The sequence below is a fragment of the Haemorhous mexicanus genome, chromosome 14 (genome assembly GCF_027477595.1).
Source record: "Haemorhous mexicanus isolate bHaeMex1 chromosome 14, bHaeMex1.pri, whole genome shotgun sequence".
Taxonomy (NCBI): domain Eukaryota; kingdom Metazoa; phylum Chordata; class Aves; order Passeriformes; family Fringillidae; genus Haemorhous; species Haemorhous mexicanus.
In genome coordinates, this window is record NC_082354.1 from 3664063 (window position 1) to 3681719 (window position 17657).

Sequence of the window (17657 nt, forward strand, 5' to 3'; positions counted from 1 at the left end):
TAGGCTTTTCAGAATAACTATGTTTCTAACCAAAAAATGACATACTTGATTGTTCTGTAGTGGCACCAAATTACAGTGTCCAAATTTGGGAATCCCACACAAAATCTCCTATACCAGGAGCTCATAATAAGGGAGTAAATTCACAGCTGGGGCATCTCTAGTTCTTGCCTGATACCCTCCCTCTGGGCTCACCCTACCCTAGCCTGGGCAGGGCTTCCATGACACCTCACGGCTTTTGCCTGGCTCTGCACCAGGCAGGTACAGCACCTCTGAGCCCTTCTCTTGTTGCCTGGGGAAGTGTCCTGGGGACACAGGTGTGCCCTGAGCACCCAGACAGGAGGACAGAGCCCAGTCAGTGCAGAGAGGCACCAATAAACACTTCAGGAGACAGGCTCGGACAGGAGACCAGCTCTGCTGGTGTCCCTGAGCTCTGAGCCCCGCCCTGCTGCATCCCTGAGGAGCCAGGCTCAGCCTAACCAGGGAGGTGGATGAAAAGGATCCCTGGCTTCTTTTGCTCCATCACAGCACATTCCTCGGACCCCAGCCCTCAGGGGCTTTACTGAACTTGCTGTGTGCTACACACACTTGGCTGTCTCATTAAACACCACGTCTGGCAAATCCTGCCTGCCTTAGGCCATGTCTGCGCAGTAAAGCTTCGCCAAAGTTTTTGCACACCCAAGGTCAGCTCGGGGCATGGAAAACACACATCCTATAGCTGACACTGTTACAATGGTGGCACTCCAGGGACTTGATACAATCTGTGCTAGCAGCAGAATCCAGGTGAATGCACCTTCTGCTGTTCGGGAAGGTGAAGTCCTTAAGCCACCAAAAACCCTGCTGGCGGAATACGCTGTTCCTCCACGAGGTTGTCTGTCCTGCAGCCACAGCACAATAAATAGCTTTTGCTGGGTGCACAAGACGTACTAATTGCAAGCTCTACCTGTAGACTCCCATCTGGCATCTCTTTGTTCACTTTCTCTTCCTTATACACCATAGAGCTCCTTAGCCCTTACTTTGGAAAAGACTCGCAGTTGCCTCAGGATGTAACAGAAATTCTCTGTGAATTTTTCATGTTGTGTTTACAAAATACACAGGTTAAAACATGCTTTTGGAGCTCAGTTTCTTGCATATATTAATTATACGAAGGTTCTTTTTGTTAAAAATACTACCTACATTTCACTGGGGGAGACACTTTCAATACCAAGAATGCAAACTGATGGGAGTCAAGGGAGGCAGTGATAGGCAAAGAGGGCAACACCAGGTCTTTGGGATTGTCACTGACACATCATGACAAACATTCCCAAGCAGGTTCTGTGAAAAATAAACTGTGCCCTTTCTCCTTAAAATAAACATCCTTGATATACTCACTGAAACCAGGAATGTGCCATTATTAATGATAATGTAGTGCAGGAGACAGCTTTTCTTAAGGTTACCCAAAATATTTTTGCTGCTTCATCAGATGTATTGTTAGAGCTCACCAAACCCAGAGCTGTGGTGCACCTGTTTTCTCTCAGACACATCTTATTATTCTTCCTTGGAAGTCCCAGCTGGCATCCAGGTTTTCTTAAATTGCTACCAGAGCTAATTGCTAAATTGCTACCAGAGCAATGCCCCAGAAGATGGGGAACTGCTTTCTGCAGTGAAAGGTGAACAAATGGGTGGACTCAGTGCACCAGAGTGGCCAAGGAGAGGCAAAGAGCTGGTGCTGAGACCAGTGTCAGGGAGGGAAGAGGGGATGTGACAGCCAGGCAGGGAACCACAGCAGTTTCAGGGGCTTTGGTTTGGGGGTGCTCAAAGCAGGAACATTTTCTGGAGGCTCAGGGGAGAAAGGAGTAGCTTGGGGCTGGTAAAAAGCTGGCAAACAGGTGGTTCTGTTGGGAGTCTCTCAGCTATGAAATCACAAACCCAGGGAAAATATTTACTGAGGGCCAGATCTGCTCCACCTGAAGGCACAGAAGGCAGTCTGGTTTTTTCATTTATTTTTTTATTCCTTTTGCTTGTTTGGATGCTCTGTGATATTATTCCAATATTATTTTTAGGTGGTTTCTCATTTAAGGGGACACTGGATTCAGTCTAATGGAATGGCTTCCCAGTCTCTGAGTGTTCTTCCCTCACAGAAAAATTAATCTCAAAGTACTAACTGCAGCAGACCCAGCAGTAGAAAGAGCAAATGGCCAAAGCTAAGAGTAGGCAATGGTTTTGAACTTGGATTCAGATGGGGAAGAGAAAGAGTTCAACTCTGTCAACTAAGTCATGACTTGGTAAAGGCTTTGTTGAAAGTCTTTCAGGGAAATTATTGACCACAAAATCATGTATCATGTTAAAATCAACAATAACAACCACTAATAGCCTGCTCTGAGGGGCCTATAATACAAAAATAATAGTGATAATTTAAAAATGTAAGTAAATCTGAGCAATTGTGCACACACAGTGGAAAAGACTACTTTCCTGTGATATTAATCTCAAGAGGCAATATCAACATTTTCACTCTCTGGCTTCAGGAACCACATCAGGAAATCAAACAAATATTATCCCATGTGTGCAGAGAACTTCTTTCTTCTTGTAACAAGCAAACAAAAATTATTTTCTTAATAAACATTCAACAGACAAAAGCACTACTGAGAAAGATCATAAGAGTAAGAAAAAACCCTGTGATATTGATGAAAATAAAAGCTTTCCTCCTTCCAGTCAGGAGTGGCTGGAATTGACACACATGGATTACTTGTGGCTGGTGCTGCACAGAGGCAGCTTTGCAAGGTGCTCTGTGGATGGGACTGAGATGAGCCCATCATGCTGCTGGGGACACCTTGGAAAACACCCACAAGTAATAAAACCAAAGAAATAGATGATGCAACCAGACATATATAAGCTTAAAATGCCCAGTCAGGGCTAGATAGGGATTCTATTCCTATCCCTAAGAATAAAACGGCTGGGCAGGAGAAAACTCCCAGGCTGAGAATTCCAAGCCTTGTCATTTTTCAGCAAATACACCACTCAAGGGATTTCAGTGAGTACCCCTAGAGTGCCTGGGATGTGCTTCCTGAGTGCCAACCTGCACAGCCTGTTAGAATGTGATGGGTATTAGAGGGGACAAAACTGGATGCAAGCTTGCAAGCTTCAGTACCACCACACTGAATGCAAATTATTATCTCTAAGATCCTGAGCATGGTCAGGTCATGTTAAACTTTGTCTGTATCATGTTCCCATTCATTTTACACATGGAAGAGAGGTTGGGATATTCCATTAGCAAGGAAAAAAGCATTAGAGGTGGGCTTAAGAGTAATTCTGGGGTGGGTTCTTAGAAGTCTTCAACTCAAGGACCAGTAGTTGCTACCAGAATAAACCACCCTGAAAACAGCACAGGGCAATTGTTGCATTTTTCTAAGCAGAGCAGCAACTCTAGATTTGTATTTGCCAGGTTCCCCACCCTCATTATCTCCCTTATGTTAGGGAATGGAGTCGTTACCATGCAGGATTAGTCTCTCCTGTGAGGGTCATTATATTGCCAAAAATAATAAACAAGCAATAACCTTTTAAAACTTAGGAAGATTTAAAATGGGATACAGGGAAATGCTTGTTCCCTGCTTTCATTTTCAGGAAAAAAAAGGGAAAAAAATCTTCAGGGGAATTAAGGGGGAGAGGGCAATTCTTCCCTAGAGGTTCAAATATATCTCCCAGGCAGCACAAAAAAAAATGTTGGTATTCTGTACCACCCAGTGCCTGCCCACTTCTACGCTTGATTACCCCGATAAATCAGAAAACCTGTTTGTTACAGACTCTCCTTCCATTACAGCTGCTGCTCTGGTTAACATCTTCTGAATCATCCAATTCATCAGGATCACATACATGGGGCTTTAATCCTTTGATTTTTTAAGTTACTTTGTTCTGAATTTTTCGCTTCATCCCCTTACTGACAGAGGAACTGGATAAAGATAAATAAGTCAGGGTAGCATTGTTTTTCTGCCCTGCTTTTTATTCTGCAAGGGAAATAGGAAGGGGGGAGAGGGTAGCTGTGCATTTCACAGTTCTTTAGTGATATCACTCAGTGTTGATGGTGCAGCCTTAAATTTGAAGAGTCTGAAAACCAGTCCTTAACTTCTGAAGTGCAGTCAGCTTCCTTGTGGTCTCCTAAATATTAAAATGCTATTTTTTAAAAAAAAGTATATTAAATAGACAAATAACTAGGTGGTTATTCCAAGCCCTCCATCACTGCTATGCCTTTCAATACTAATTTCTGTAAAAGGAACAAATCCAGGAATTGAGTTACAGCTGAAGTGTAATAGCTACATAAATTACAGGGAGTGTCAGAGTGGGAAGGGAAATGGGGAACACAGCAGGTCAAACACTCACTAATGGGCTCTTGAGTCATTCACCTGCTCAAATCAAAATCAGACGTGAGAGTACAGCACTGGGAGCACACAGGAGAATACACCCCAGAGCACTGTTCCTCTCAGCATGATTTTAGGATTAATGCATACAAACATCCCCCATGCTCATCCCCATGTCCCTGGCAGTCACTCCCAGCATGTGTCTGGTCTAACCCACCTGGGCTGACTCCTGGCTTTGTGCCAAGTGAAAATTATGCTTGAGAGCAGTGACAACACAAACCTGCCCCCCTTCAGGGGACTCCAGCAGCAAGGCCACCTCCTCCCCAGGGAGGGCTGAAGCAAAAACAAGGAGGATCCTGAAGGACCCAGCTTCCCCCTTTGCCTGCCCAGCACTCAACACAGGGGAATCCCAGCCCCTCAGCATTGCCACAATATAATAAATCATAGAAACAGCTGTAACTGGGGGGAACACAAATCTCTAATGGTGTTAGTACACTCTTACACAGCACATGTATAAGATACACAAATGTGAGAAAATAAAGGTGATGACCAAACCTCAGATGGTTCCATGGTTTTATTATTGATCTGACACCCTTCGTTTTGAAAACAGGACTGAGTGTTTCTTTGTGGAAGTGACTTCTACAGAGGGTCCTGAGACTGAGTTGTTCCAATCTTAACAACCTTCAGGTTAGATTTCATAATCTAATACAGACTGTTTATGAGAACAAAAAATGAGCTTTGATAGAGAAGGAACATCTCTAATATTTTACATATCTCATGCTGGAGAAGCCTCACATCAATGTTAATAAATTCTTTAAGAAGAAAATACCACAGCCTTCCTTTTGTATCTTCCTCACCTGCTTTTTCCATCTATTTTTTTTTTTTCTCTTCTTTCAGTAATGGGAAAACTTTATGTCATTGCATGGAAATATTTTATTAAGCAGAATAATGGACTCAAGATCTGAATCCAAGGGTACCAAACGAAAAGTACCTGTCTAGCCATATTATGTCAGAAGGTACAAGGCCTTAATTATCTAGTTCCTATAATTATGATCAGGGATTTTGCTTCTGAATAATTTCACAAAAGCCATAAGGAATTATGTATCCAAAACCAAAATTCCATGCCATCCACAAAAATACAATTTCTGGCCTCTCATATTTAAGGTAGGGAAAGACAGGCAAAGAAAACGTGAATAAATGAAAAAAATAAAACATATACACAAGGCTTCCTTCAAAAATCTGACTGATATTTTCCACAGAAAGATTTAAATAGCTGCTTTTGATTAAGTTTATCTCTATTAAGCTCTCAATCAAATATTTTGTACTAAAGGCTTTGAGCTCTTGTGCTGGTTGGACAAAGTTGCACAGTATAAATCTCACTAGTGGAAAAGCATAAAATAATCAACTAAACCATAGCCATTTTTCCACAGTATCTTTTTACCCCAGAGCTTTCATTGAATTAAACAGATTGACAGAACAGGCAGCTGCATTAAAGCTATAAGAAATATGAAAATAAAAGCAGTATTTTAACTCTCAAAGTCCAAGCAGTGGAATGAGAAGACAATATTGGTTTCAGGAAAAGAAAGCACATTCCTTTTATCAGAAAATGTCACCTGCTTGCTATTGTAGAAAAATCCCCTTTGACAGAACAGAAAGATCCAAAAGGAGCAGCACCATGCAACATCCACCTCCAGCTGGGGAACAAACACAGACCAGGGCCAAATAACATCTGTAAGGATAAAGAAACAAGACCCACACCAAGGGGGACAGAAGCAGCACATGGAAAGGAGACGTAAATAGTCCAGCAGGAACATTTAGCAGACTGTGACAAAGCTTGGGCTGCAAACAGAAATGGCATTGCTCAGAAAACAGACTGGGGAAGATGACACTGTTTTTTAGAATCATGTTTTAAAAATAAAGTAGAAGAAAAAAGCACAAATGGTAACATGTCTGACTATCTGACTTCAAAAATAGAGAATGGACTTGGTGAATGTCACTATTACTCTCTATAAAACAGGGAAGACTTTTTAATTTTAAGCCTATAATTAGACTTCAATGGAAAGTTACCTTGTAAGTACAAGAAAATTGCCAAAGTTCTAATATAATGTGAAGAATAGAAGAATCTTTTTTCAAGGCTGCTCTGGACATGTGTTGTATTTTAACAAGTACTTTGCACTGGAAAAGTTCTCAGTCGCAGCAAATTTTTAGTACCATTGGAACCAGATATTTCAAACTATGTAGAGAAACAGATCATTGTAAAAGAAACATCAAAAGGTTTACCTTGAAGCTGTCCAAGGCATCCAAGTGCAGTAGGGATAAGAATAACACAGGCCTACTGCTGACCCCATGGGACTGCTGATCTTGGAGGCCTCCATGCATGTCCCTTGCTGATGGAGGCCTCAGGGAACCTTGGGTCCTCATCACATCATCATCATAACTTTGTACAGTTGGCACTCTGTCTTGCAAGGAAGTCAGCACACATTCAACTCAGAGATTGAATTTCCTTTCACCTCTCCAGAGTATGGTCTTTCCAGCTCAGGGTTAAGCTTGTTTGCAATTCCTGGGGAAAAGGATTGCTGCAATTGCTGCTGTCTGTGCTGTGCATGGCTTGTGAACAAAGAACTCTGGTTTCTAGGGCTTTTAATAGTCACTCCCTCAATGAAAGTTTCCTGAAATCCAACCCTCAGATGTGAACCTCTTGAAAATAGGGGATGAACAGGCTGGATTTAAACTCTCTGAATCAAGTATCATGCTTCTTTGATTTTAATTTATCCAGACTTTGATTCAGAAGAAACACAGAGCTGATTCCAGCATGACCAAACCAGAGTCCTGCCTTAGCAAATCTCATCCCATGCTGACAGGATCCTCTATAAGGGAGAAAGTTACTCCTGCAAGATTTCTGCCAACTTCTACTCAAATCATGCAAGGTCAAAGGCAGGATTTCAGCAGTCAGTAGTCCAGACTCAGCCACATCAGTCTGAACATGCAGACCCAAGCTAAACACCACCTCTTCAGGACCTCTGCACTTCCACAGCACTGGGAATTGGACACTTCTGCAATCAACAAAGCCATAAGCACTTCATTAAAAATTACAGTGTCTTCTCCCCTGCTCAAATGCAATTGCAATAATGTTAAGATATTCTTTCATATTATGCACTAGTGCAGACATTCCATAAACACCTAATCCTGCTCAGAAAACGTTTATTAAAGTTTAAATTTAGCTGCCATTCTCTGCTACTTTCCAGCAAGCCAAGGTACTCTCTCCAGAGGCATTTCTGATTTTCCAGACAGTCGGGGTCTGCAGTGGTCAGACAAGAACCTGAACTTTGGGAGCTCTGCAGCATTCCCTGCAGTCATCATAAACCAGCTGTGATGGGTTCAAAAGGAAGTTGTATCAGATGGGACTCATGGGAAGTTACATCAGACCTTCATTTGCCCAAAGAAGGTCAGCAAGTCAGAGTGTTCAGAAAGAACATGCAAAACATGGCACACATTGCAGGGTGTGGATAAAGAGGAAGGATCTTTCATAAGAAAGAAAAATAATTGACATGGTATATTTCATCTGACTGCAATTTTTCCCTATTTCCTGGACAAACCAAAGCACAGAGAAAGATAACAATTTGCCCATATTCATGCACAGTGAGTGTATCAGAACACACATCTCTTGCAGGACACATCCTCTCTGTTTCTCCACTGCCTGGAAAGGAACGACTAGAGACTCTGTACTCCTAAATCTCCTGCTTTACATGTTACTGTGTTTGTGTTTGTTACCCTATTGCCTGAAAACTGAAGTGTTTCTGCCTGCTGTTCTTTTTAGTCACAAAGCTCTTTGGTTCCAACTAGCTGGGAATTATTTACACCCCAGAGCTGATTTGTTGGTCAGAGATACACAGAGACTGTAGTGTGAAGCAGCAAGGCCTCCTGGCTGACTTCCCAAGGAAGAGGTGGATCCTCTGTTCTGGCACACCCAACACCTGTTGAGGGACCCTGATCTCATAGGGTAGGGGGTGCTGGCCCAGCTTCTCCCGACACTCCATAAGGAGGTGGCTTCACTACAGATTTCTAAGGGCTGGCAAATCCAACACCTACTCCAGGTTCTTTGCAGAAACTCAGTCCTGAAGAGTGCAAAGCCCTGCACCTGGATCAAGGCAACCCCTGCTATCAGCACAGGCTGGTGCAGAGATTGAGGGCAGCCCTGCTCAGAAGGACTGTGGAGGTGCTCATGGATGATCAGTTGGACATTCCCTGGCCATTCCATGTGCACTGGCAGCCCAGAGAGCCAACTGTGTCCTGGGCTGCACCACAGGCACTGTGGGCAGTAGGTGAGGGGGGATTCTGCCCCTCTGCCCTGCTCTGGTCAGACCCCACCTGCAGAGCTGTGCCCAGCTCTGGGGTCCCCAGCACAGGAAGGACATGGAGCTGTTGGAGCGAGTCCAGAGGAGGTCACAAAGATGTTCCAAGGACTGGAGCCCCTCTGCTATGGAGATGGGTGGGAGAGCTGGGGATGTTCAGCCTGGAGAAAATTCCAAGCACCTAAAGGTGGCCTATAAGAAAGATGGAGACAGACTTTGTAACAGGTCCTGTGCAATGGGGCAAGGTGCAATTGTTTTAAACTCAAAAAGGACAGATCTCAACTAGAAATAAGGAAGACATTTTTAATGACAAGGGCAGTGAAAGACTGGCACAGGTTGCCCAGAGATGTGGTGGATATTCAAGCTAGGAATATTCAAGTCAGGTTGGATGGGACTGAGCAACCTGATCTAGTTGAAGATGCCCTTTGCTCATTGCAAGGAGGTTGGACCAGATGGACTTTAAAAGTCCTTCCCAATCCAAACTGTTCTATGGGAAAAAACCCTGCTAGTCTGCAGGTAGCAGCATTAACTGTGTTTGACAATGGAAAAGAGATCGAATTATCACTTGCTATTTGTTGCAGGGTGTCCTCTTTGCCAGATTTCTATACACTGTCAACTCACACCAGAATTCTACTCTGCCTAAATCCTTGATCCAGACTAATTGGCAGCAATGGAAAAGCTAAGCAGGCTTTAACAGCACAGCAGAAGTCACCCAATAATCTGACAGCAGTACAGTCCCCTAACTACACACAACTGCCAGGGGTGGTGAGTTTTAGGGGCAAATGCTCCCACAGACAGTCAGAGAAGAGTGGCACCTACAAATCACGCTGGTCTCTGTGGCCTCAGATCAACACCCTCCTTTTGCTCTGGAAAAATCAAGTTCAGCATCTCTGTCTTTCATCTCTTTCACCTCCCCACTGAAACTAGCAATAAATTGGCTTCTTGCAGTTCTGCCTATGAATAACAGCAACAAACCCTCCAGAAACCCCTTGCATTTATCTCCCAGAAAACATGGATGTGCTCAGCAGCTCTTTTCACATCAGTTACTGTAACACAACAAGGTGGTTTTGTTCAGTTAAGACATTGAATGGAGGTTCATTAGGGTGAAAATTCACACTGTTACTTAATAATCTCTCTAGGGTCTTTTCCTATCTCAGTATCTTTAAAATCCTCTACAATGTATGTAAGCCTGAATTCTCATAGCACTAGGAAAGCATAGCTGAGGTTTAGGGAGACCTATTTAAAATGAGAGATGATTACACCAGAAATTCTATTCTGCTGTTGAAAGCACACTGACCTTGAGGCTCCCAGTAATGTCCAGAATTAGCCTGTCAGCAGCCTGGAGATCCAATCTCAGTTTTCATGGAACTGTTCCCAGAGCAGGTAGATAATGCCCAATCTTCAAAGTAACTATGTCTCAAGTTTATCAAACAAGCAGAGGAGGGGGAAAAAAAAAAAAAAAAAAAAAAAAAGACACACCAAAGGGCCTATTCACTAAACAGTGGCTTACATGAATCAGCCAAGCATGTGAAGATCTATTATTCTTGCTTGGGTGACATAAATGTTGCACTACACAGGGCAAGAATACAACTTGCAAGTCGATTAAGTGGGTTCAGCATGGACAGAATGAATTATTTCAGCCTAGTCACAAATCTACTTTGAACATCTGAGTTTAGAATTGGATTCAAGTATTAAGTTCAGATTTGATTAGCAGAGACCAAGAACAGGAAAATTATGGAGGGAAAAAAGAAAAAAATCTGATGAAAAATGTACACTATCTCAGTAGTTCAAGAAAAGCAAATTCCCTTAAGCCAGTATAACACATGTTGCACATTTCTAATTCATGAATGAAAAACTAAATGCTTTAGGGTTTATTTAGACAAAATTTAAACCTCCTCAAAGAAACAAAAAACTACAGCATAGGCTTGGCTCATATGAAACAGGCATAAAGGCCCCACCATAAGCATAGACTTGTGTTATTTCTTGCTGTTCCCACTTGACATAATGAGAAATACTGTTTCTGAGATAAAAATTAAAACCACACTTTTTACACCAGCCAATACCAATGCAAAGTAGCAGCAGAAACATTCTGGGTCAAAACTGCAGGCTGAATGCATTTGTTTCTATCTGTAATAATTATAGTTATTATTATTATGGCAACACGTTGCATTGAGGATATAAAACCAAAATCCTCTCCCAAGAAATGACTCATTGTCTTCACTCCCAACTATCTATGAGATTCCTTGGAAAGAATTTAAGGTACTCAATGCACAATTCCCTTTCATCTCAAAAAAACTGTCAGACCCTGCACAGTTGCAGGGGAATGTTTCACCACAACCTCACACCTCTCTCTGCACCTCCTGAGAGGCACTGCAGCTTTGTTGCAGAGAAAACACCTCTGAGCTTCAGGTTATGCTCCCAGGATTTCTGAGCATCATGACAAAGATGGAAATTTCTGAACATTAAAGGACAAGACAAAGGAACTGTGGTTCTGAGCCAACACCTATTGCAATCTAGTGGAAAGCTCTGCATTGGCTTTCCTCATGGTTCACCTTTCTGCACTCTTTTCCAGGATTATCACAGAGATACAGGGCTAAGAGCTACCTTGTTTCATCACTATCTCTTCAGCAGCCATTTATAATGGTGTCAGTGTTCCAAATGCAGTTCCTGGGATACAGCCCTAGAAATACAACAGGTTTTCTTAGGCTTGGCAGGTCTACTGACAGGGTTCACACCATGGCTCCAATCATGCCCAAATGGCCTCCATCATTTGACATTTCTTTCATTTAGTGCATGGCATCTACTAAACCCCTGCAGAAGTCACAGTGAGAACAGTATTTTTTAAAAAGTAGTGTTTATCCCTGAATTTGGGCATAAGGTATAATGATCAAGACCCAGAGGAATTGCACTGCATGTGCACAGAAAGCAGATGAATATACCTCCCAAATTTGCCTCTGGTTACAGCACCCAGAACACCTACTGCTCAAGACTGTCTTAACACTTAATCTCCTTAAGAATATAACTCCTTGATGGTGGAAAAAAAATCACATTTTAGCCTAGACAGACTTCAGTGACTTTCTACCAGACAAATATCTATCTTCTCAGGTTTTATATCAGTTCTAAGTACTGTAAAATTAAGAGTATCTAAGTCTTGCTTGGTCATGACATTACAAAAAAAAACACAACTGAAAAAATATATACATTCAAAGACAAAGCATAAGAAGCAGCCATGTTCTTTATCCATTCCCTAATTTTTTTACTTGAATACATGGGCCAAATCCTGCAAACCATCTTTACAGCCACTTCTTCCATTTACAAAACCCCATGTCAGCTGCAGCAATTGAAAATGTAACTGAGAATAGAGCTAGTTTAAGGCCAGTCAAGTTGATACTTCATGTAATCTTTCAGAGTGATGAGATCATATTCTACTACCAAGCTAACACTGTAATCAAGAAAAGTCCCAGTTTTAGAGGGGCCATGACTGACACATTCCTTCCATCTGCCTTAAAGGCACAATCCTGCTTCTACAGCAATCAAGTGTCCAATGTTTTTTCTATCATTCATTGGATTTTAGGGGGGAAAACTCCTTATGTTGCCACTACATACAAAAATAGAAGACCAAGCTAGTTTAATAAATAGAATATTTTTGAAATCCCAGATCAGGTTTTAGCTTGTGTAAATTTAGCTAATTTCCACAGTGGCCCAGAGTCTTCTTAAACCTGAGCACGTGGCTGCCTCAATATCCAGGAAAGGATTTTTAAGAGCAGCTCCCTTTCTGTCTTCTGCAGGAGGCTCTACTCAGACAACCCCTGAACAACTGGCACTACAGACCTTTGTGCCTACCAAGCTTCACCCAAGCATATTTAGTTGTCAATCTGCAAACAGGCAAATGTGTTTGTAATTAACAGAGTCCCTCATTTACTGTATATAAATCAGGAAAAAGGAAAGATACTGTTCAATGAAGACAGCTATCAAAGGAATTACTTTGCTTCCAATTAGGTTCATGAGGCAAAAGCCTTTTCAAGGACCAGTTTCCGTTGGATCTAACGAGATGCTCTCATTTGTTTTGCAGGGGTCCAAAGATTAGCCCTTCATTAGGGCAAAGTTAAGTGAAATGGCTAATTTAAAACTCATTCCCCTACTCCATAGATTTTTGTCTTCCTTTTAACTGAGAGGATTTGCTGGTAGGTCATTTATCTTCTCTGACAGATGCTGCCATTTAGCTCTGATCACTTTGGAAAGTGCACACACACTCAAAAGCAAAAGATTTCAAGCAAATTCTATGTCATGGAAACAAGAAAAAAATTAGTTTCATAATGGTGTTTTTTTCTAAGACATTATCCTGCCACAGTAATTAGCCAGCTATATTCTGCTTGTTACAAACTCTCCTTCATTTTCCTTTATCCCCTGTCTGATTTATATTTCAGACATAACACTTATAACTTAGCAATCACTCCAACAGGCACAGTCAGTATTTGACAGAGCAGATGGATTTCCAAAAAGCTCTTATGAAGCACTCTGGAAATTCAGGTAGGTAGACTTGACACAAAACAAACTTCTCTTTCAAAAATTATTAAATAAAATAATTTCAATTGAAAAACAGTAGGTCTCATAATTTGTAGCCCTTAGCAAAATATTTTTTTCAGTTGAGATAACTCTTTTTTTTTTTTTTTTTTTTTGGACCAAACCATTTTTCAGAAGGCTTCAATAAGGAAGGAAACAGCTACTTCCACAATCATATATGAAGGAAAAGCTTCCCTGCCCTAACTGGGCACAAGAATTGCTTCCACCTGCCCAGACTTGTCCCACTTCACTTCCTGGCTCCAATGACTAAAGCTTGGGTGCTCTGGGAAACCTCTGCAGAGGCAGCAGCCACACTCAGGCAGGTGAAAAAAAGAAAGATCTTTCTCCAGTTCTCGGGCATCCTTGCAGGTAAGCCACGCTGTTCCTCACTGCAGGAATGAACCCAGCCATTGCCTGGCTCACTCTCACCACACAAAAGGCCCTCAATGGCACACAGTGATCACACCTTGCCTCTCTTCTCTGAGCTTTGAGAGTTTCTCCCTTACCCAGAGGAAAGCTGAGCCAAAAGACACTGATGCTGTTTCACAGCCGTGTGCTATCTGATTAAATCCCCAGTTGTTGTGTTCCTTTGCCACCTCTTTTCTCAAGGCTGTATCTCTCACACAGCTGTTCCACATTGACTTGGGGAATTCATTTGGAGACTCAGGGAAGCAATAGCTTGGCAATTCCTGCCTGCAAAGGCAAAGCTGAAATGCCTTTACACAGCACCTGCTGAGGGGACCTTTTACTGCTTTCATAATATGGAACAGGAATCTGGCCCCAAGGGGAGGATTTTGCTATACACATGCAAAACCCCAGGTTCTGCCTCATTATAGTTATTGGCCTCCCAATTAACTTGCTTCCTGTGAGAGCTGGGAGGAAGGCATTTTGCTTACTGAGATTTCAGGCTCTACAGTTTGTGAAGTCTTTTGCCTTAAGGACTGTGTATATCCCTAATTGGTGTTTGTCACTAGCAATTCAAAATACTTTTCCTAGGCCAGTTTCTATGCACAGCATCACACCCACTTTTCACAGATAGGTAAACTGAGGCACAGGCCAGGACATGGTAGTGCAGCATGTCCATAATCCAGCCCTCAAGATTCAAGACACTGTGTACAATCTGCCTCAACACAGCTTCTCTGGTTACTCAGGTATCCAATAACTATTTGTACATGGCTTTAATAAGGAGTGTCAGAAACACCCATTCCTGGAAATGTTCTGTTTTGAGAAATAACTGGGATGCCCAGTCCTCTGTGAGTTTAATCTAGGTCATCTGAAATGTCTTTCTGGTACATCATTCAGAATCATCCATTGGCAATAGCATCAGCAACAATGGGATATTTCACTTGTAATTACATTAACAAACATAAAAATGCCTGATATAAAAGTTATCCTCTAAATAAGCTGTGTAATACTGGCAGACTATTTAATGTAAGCAGCATCTGTGATACAGCACATACCTACAAAGTGTTAAACAGTGCTACTGTAGTAAAACTGTCAGCCTTGATTATTTAAAAGGTGTCTACCTGCAGGCTTTGCTTTCATTCCCTGTTGTTGTTAGTACATCCCACATGTCTGACCAGACTGGCCAATGCTCTGTTCATATTACACTTGGCCCCTGTTCCTCATTTATCAGCCACAGAGACAAAAGCTTGGCTTCCCTTTCTGAACAACAAAGATTTATTCTTGATGGCATCCCTCTGCAGTCAAATAAAATCCTTGTATGCATTTCTCAACAAATCCACACCAATGCCATAAACTGACATGAATGTTACAGCCAAGACAATCACTACTTGTTCTGATAAAAGATGGGGATCGTGCAAGTGCTGCAGTTGATTTTAACACATAATAGAGTTGACATTGCATGAGCCATAGTTTCCAAGCTCCCTTGCTCCCTCTTGTCCACCTCCTTCCTTCAAGTTTTTTCAGCTCTGCAGCCCCCATCTCATTCTGCACATCTGCAACTCTCATTTCACCTCATGTCTAGTCCATATTAATTCCTTGCATCACTGAAAACAGGAATACTACCCAGTCAATCTCTGCAGCAGAGTTAAACAGTTTATGCAGCCTTCACACCATGGCAGAAAAAATGTTTATGCAATTTTGGTGTTTCTATAAAACATTAACATGCACAAAGTGATATGGGCTTATTGTCCCTGGTGGACCTGGGGAGTAAAATGCTCTGAAATGCTCCAGAACCTGTCCTTTCACAACCACTAAAATAACTTGAAAGTTTAAAGGGAGCTCTGCCTGATTCAGCAGCTTTTAGCAAGAGTTTTTTAAAGCAAAACATTAAAATAAATACAATCTAGATTACATGTGATGCGAACCTATGGGTGAGATTTATATTGCTTATCCGTATGAATTAGACTAGACAAAATTTTAAATACCATTTTGCATGCCTCGGAGAGAGAGAAAGATAAAGATTTAATTTTCTTTGAATGGGCCATTACTAGCTGTGAAATCGCTCGCTGTTATCTACAGCAAAGCTCTTTGTGGTCTAGCTGTATTTGTTCTGCATAATGAACAGAATGCCAGTGGTTTCCATCTCCATACAGCTCCTCACTCCGGGCACTCCGCAGACACGGCTGACTACCTTTGCTAGTTAAAAATGGAGTTACCAGAGGCAAAGAAGATTTAGCGGTCAAAACCCAAGTCTGCGGCAGAGTCAAGAATAGAATTTCAAGCTTCTAAACTATTCCCAAAGGCCTGGTTTAACCACTACACAGCACTGTGCTGGCAGGGTGCAACCACAGGTCGAGCTCTGCGCCAAAGGGAGAAGCCGTCTCTGGTGCTGCGAGCTCCACGCGCGGTGCCGAGCATGAGCACATTTTCTTCCCACCCCCCAAAGCTTTACGGAGCTTTTCGTGTGTGTCACAAGAGAATAAATGCCTGAGACATTATCTGCCCATTCCAAGAGTTCAGAGAATGTGTATGACATCATGGGCATGACTCCCCCAGTAATCACATTATATGCTGTTTAACTTAACACTGCTAAGCTTTGTCTGATAACATTGTAAATACCATTTTACTGCAAATTAGATTATACAAACCTCCTCAGAGTTTAGGTCAGTTCTTGCGTGAGGTCCTTGTTCCCCTTCCTCTCTACTATCCCAAATTGAATCATTTGGTGCCTAAACCAAGGCATTTCTACAGAAGGAAGTATGAGAAGAAACAATGGCTAAGTCGGCACTACAGATTGCAGTGAGTGGACAGAAGACTCCACACATCTGTTCTTTTTCTCTCTCTTCCCTTGGAATAAAATCAATAGGTTTTGTTTTTCCCTTGAAGCTGTCTGGATTTCATTACAATATCCCTGTGAGGTAGTATATATCCGAGATCTATCATTTCCTTCTATGAAGCCTCAGATGAGTTATACCAGTTGGTAGCCACAGTGTTCTCCTGGCCTTAAGGTTTCAGATTTGTTTACAAAGGAAGCTGCAGAAGTGTTATTTTTTTAATTTTTTCATTTGATTCTGATTTTTCTAATGACAGAACCAGACTCCGACTACACTAAACCAAAGCCCCAGCATGATCTTCAAAGTTGTTGCCACAGTGATGCTCCCAAGTTTTTGAGAAGGATACTTGAATTTTCATATTTTGACTAATCTAATACTGAGGGAGATATCTGAGAAATTTCTAATCTTTTAGAAAACTTTAGCAACAAGATTTCCCAACACTACTGCATGAAAAGATGCCCCTCATCTTTTTTCCCAAATTTTATCAAGGCCATAAATAGCCCATGCTATGAAAGCAGAGGTTTGAGAATCCAGACTTCTGCTTGCTGCTCAGGACCCTACACATTCTCAGGGTAACTTCCTCACAGGACATGGAGTTAAGGAATGTTAAGGGAAGTAAACACAATCCAGGTGACTGCTCAGACCAAAGCACAGCTAACACGAGTGCCAGCAAGGCACCGGTTAACTGCCCTCAAGACAGATCCTCATGTCCTTGAGCAAACCACCTGGCTCCTGCATTCCTGCATGTTCCCATCTGGAGAAAGGCAACAGCAACGCTGCACAAACACAGCAAAGGATGCTGTAAAATAAACATTTTGAGATCTCACATGAAACTCAATCTACCAGAACTGTGATTACTAAATACTGCATTTAGGAAAGGTTAAGGCTATAGAAACTGGGTTCTGTTAACTCCTGATTTCTCAGGACATATTTTAAGGAAGCTCATGTTATGAAACTCAAGTGGCTCTCCTGAAAACAAACATTTCTGTGGGTGTCTTAGGATGCAAGCAGATCTGCGCTCTCTTTACTGTGTCCTCTCTATCCTTTGGCTGTTTGCAGAACTCATCACAAGTACACCTTCACAGTGTTTTTTCCAGCCCATTCATTCTTCTCTCCACAGAGATCTAGCAATGAAGCATCATGATTTGTGGGGCAGTTGGTTGCTTGATTGTGGA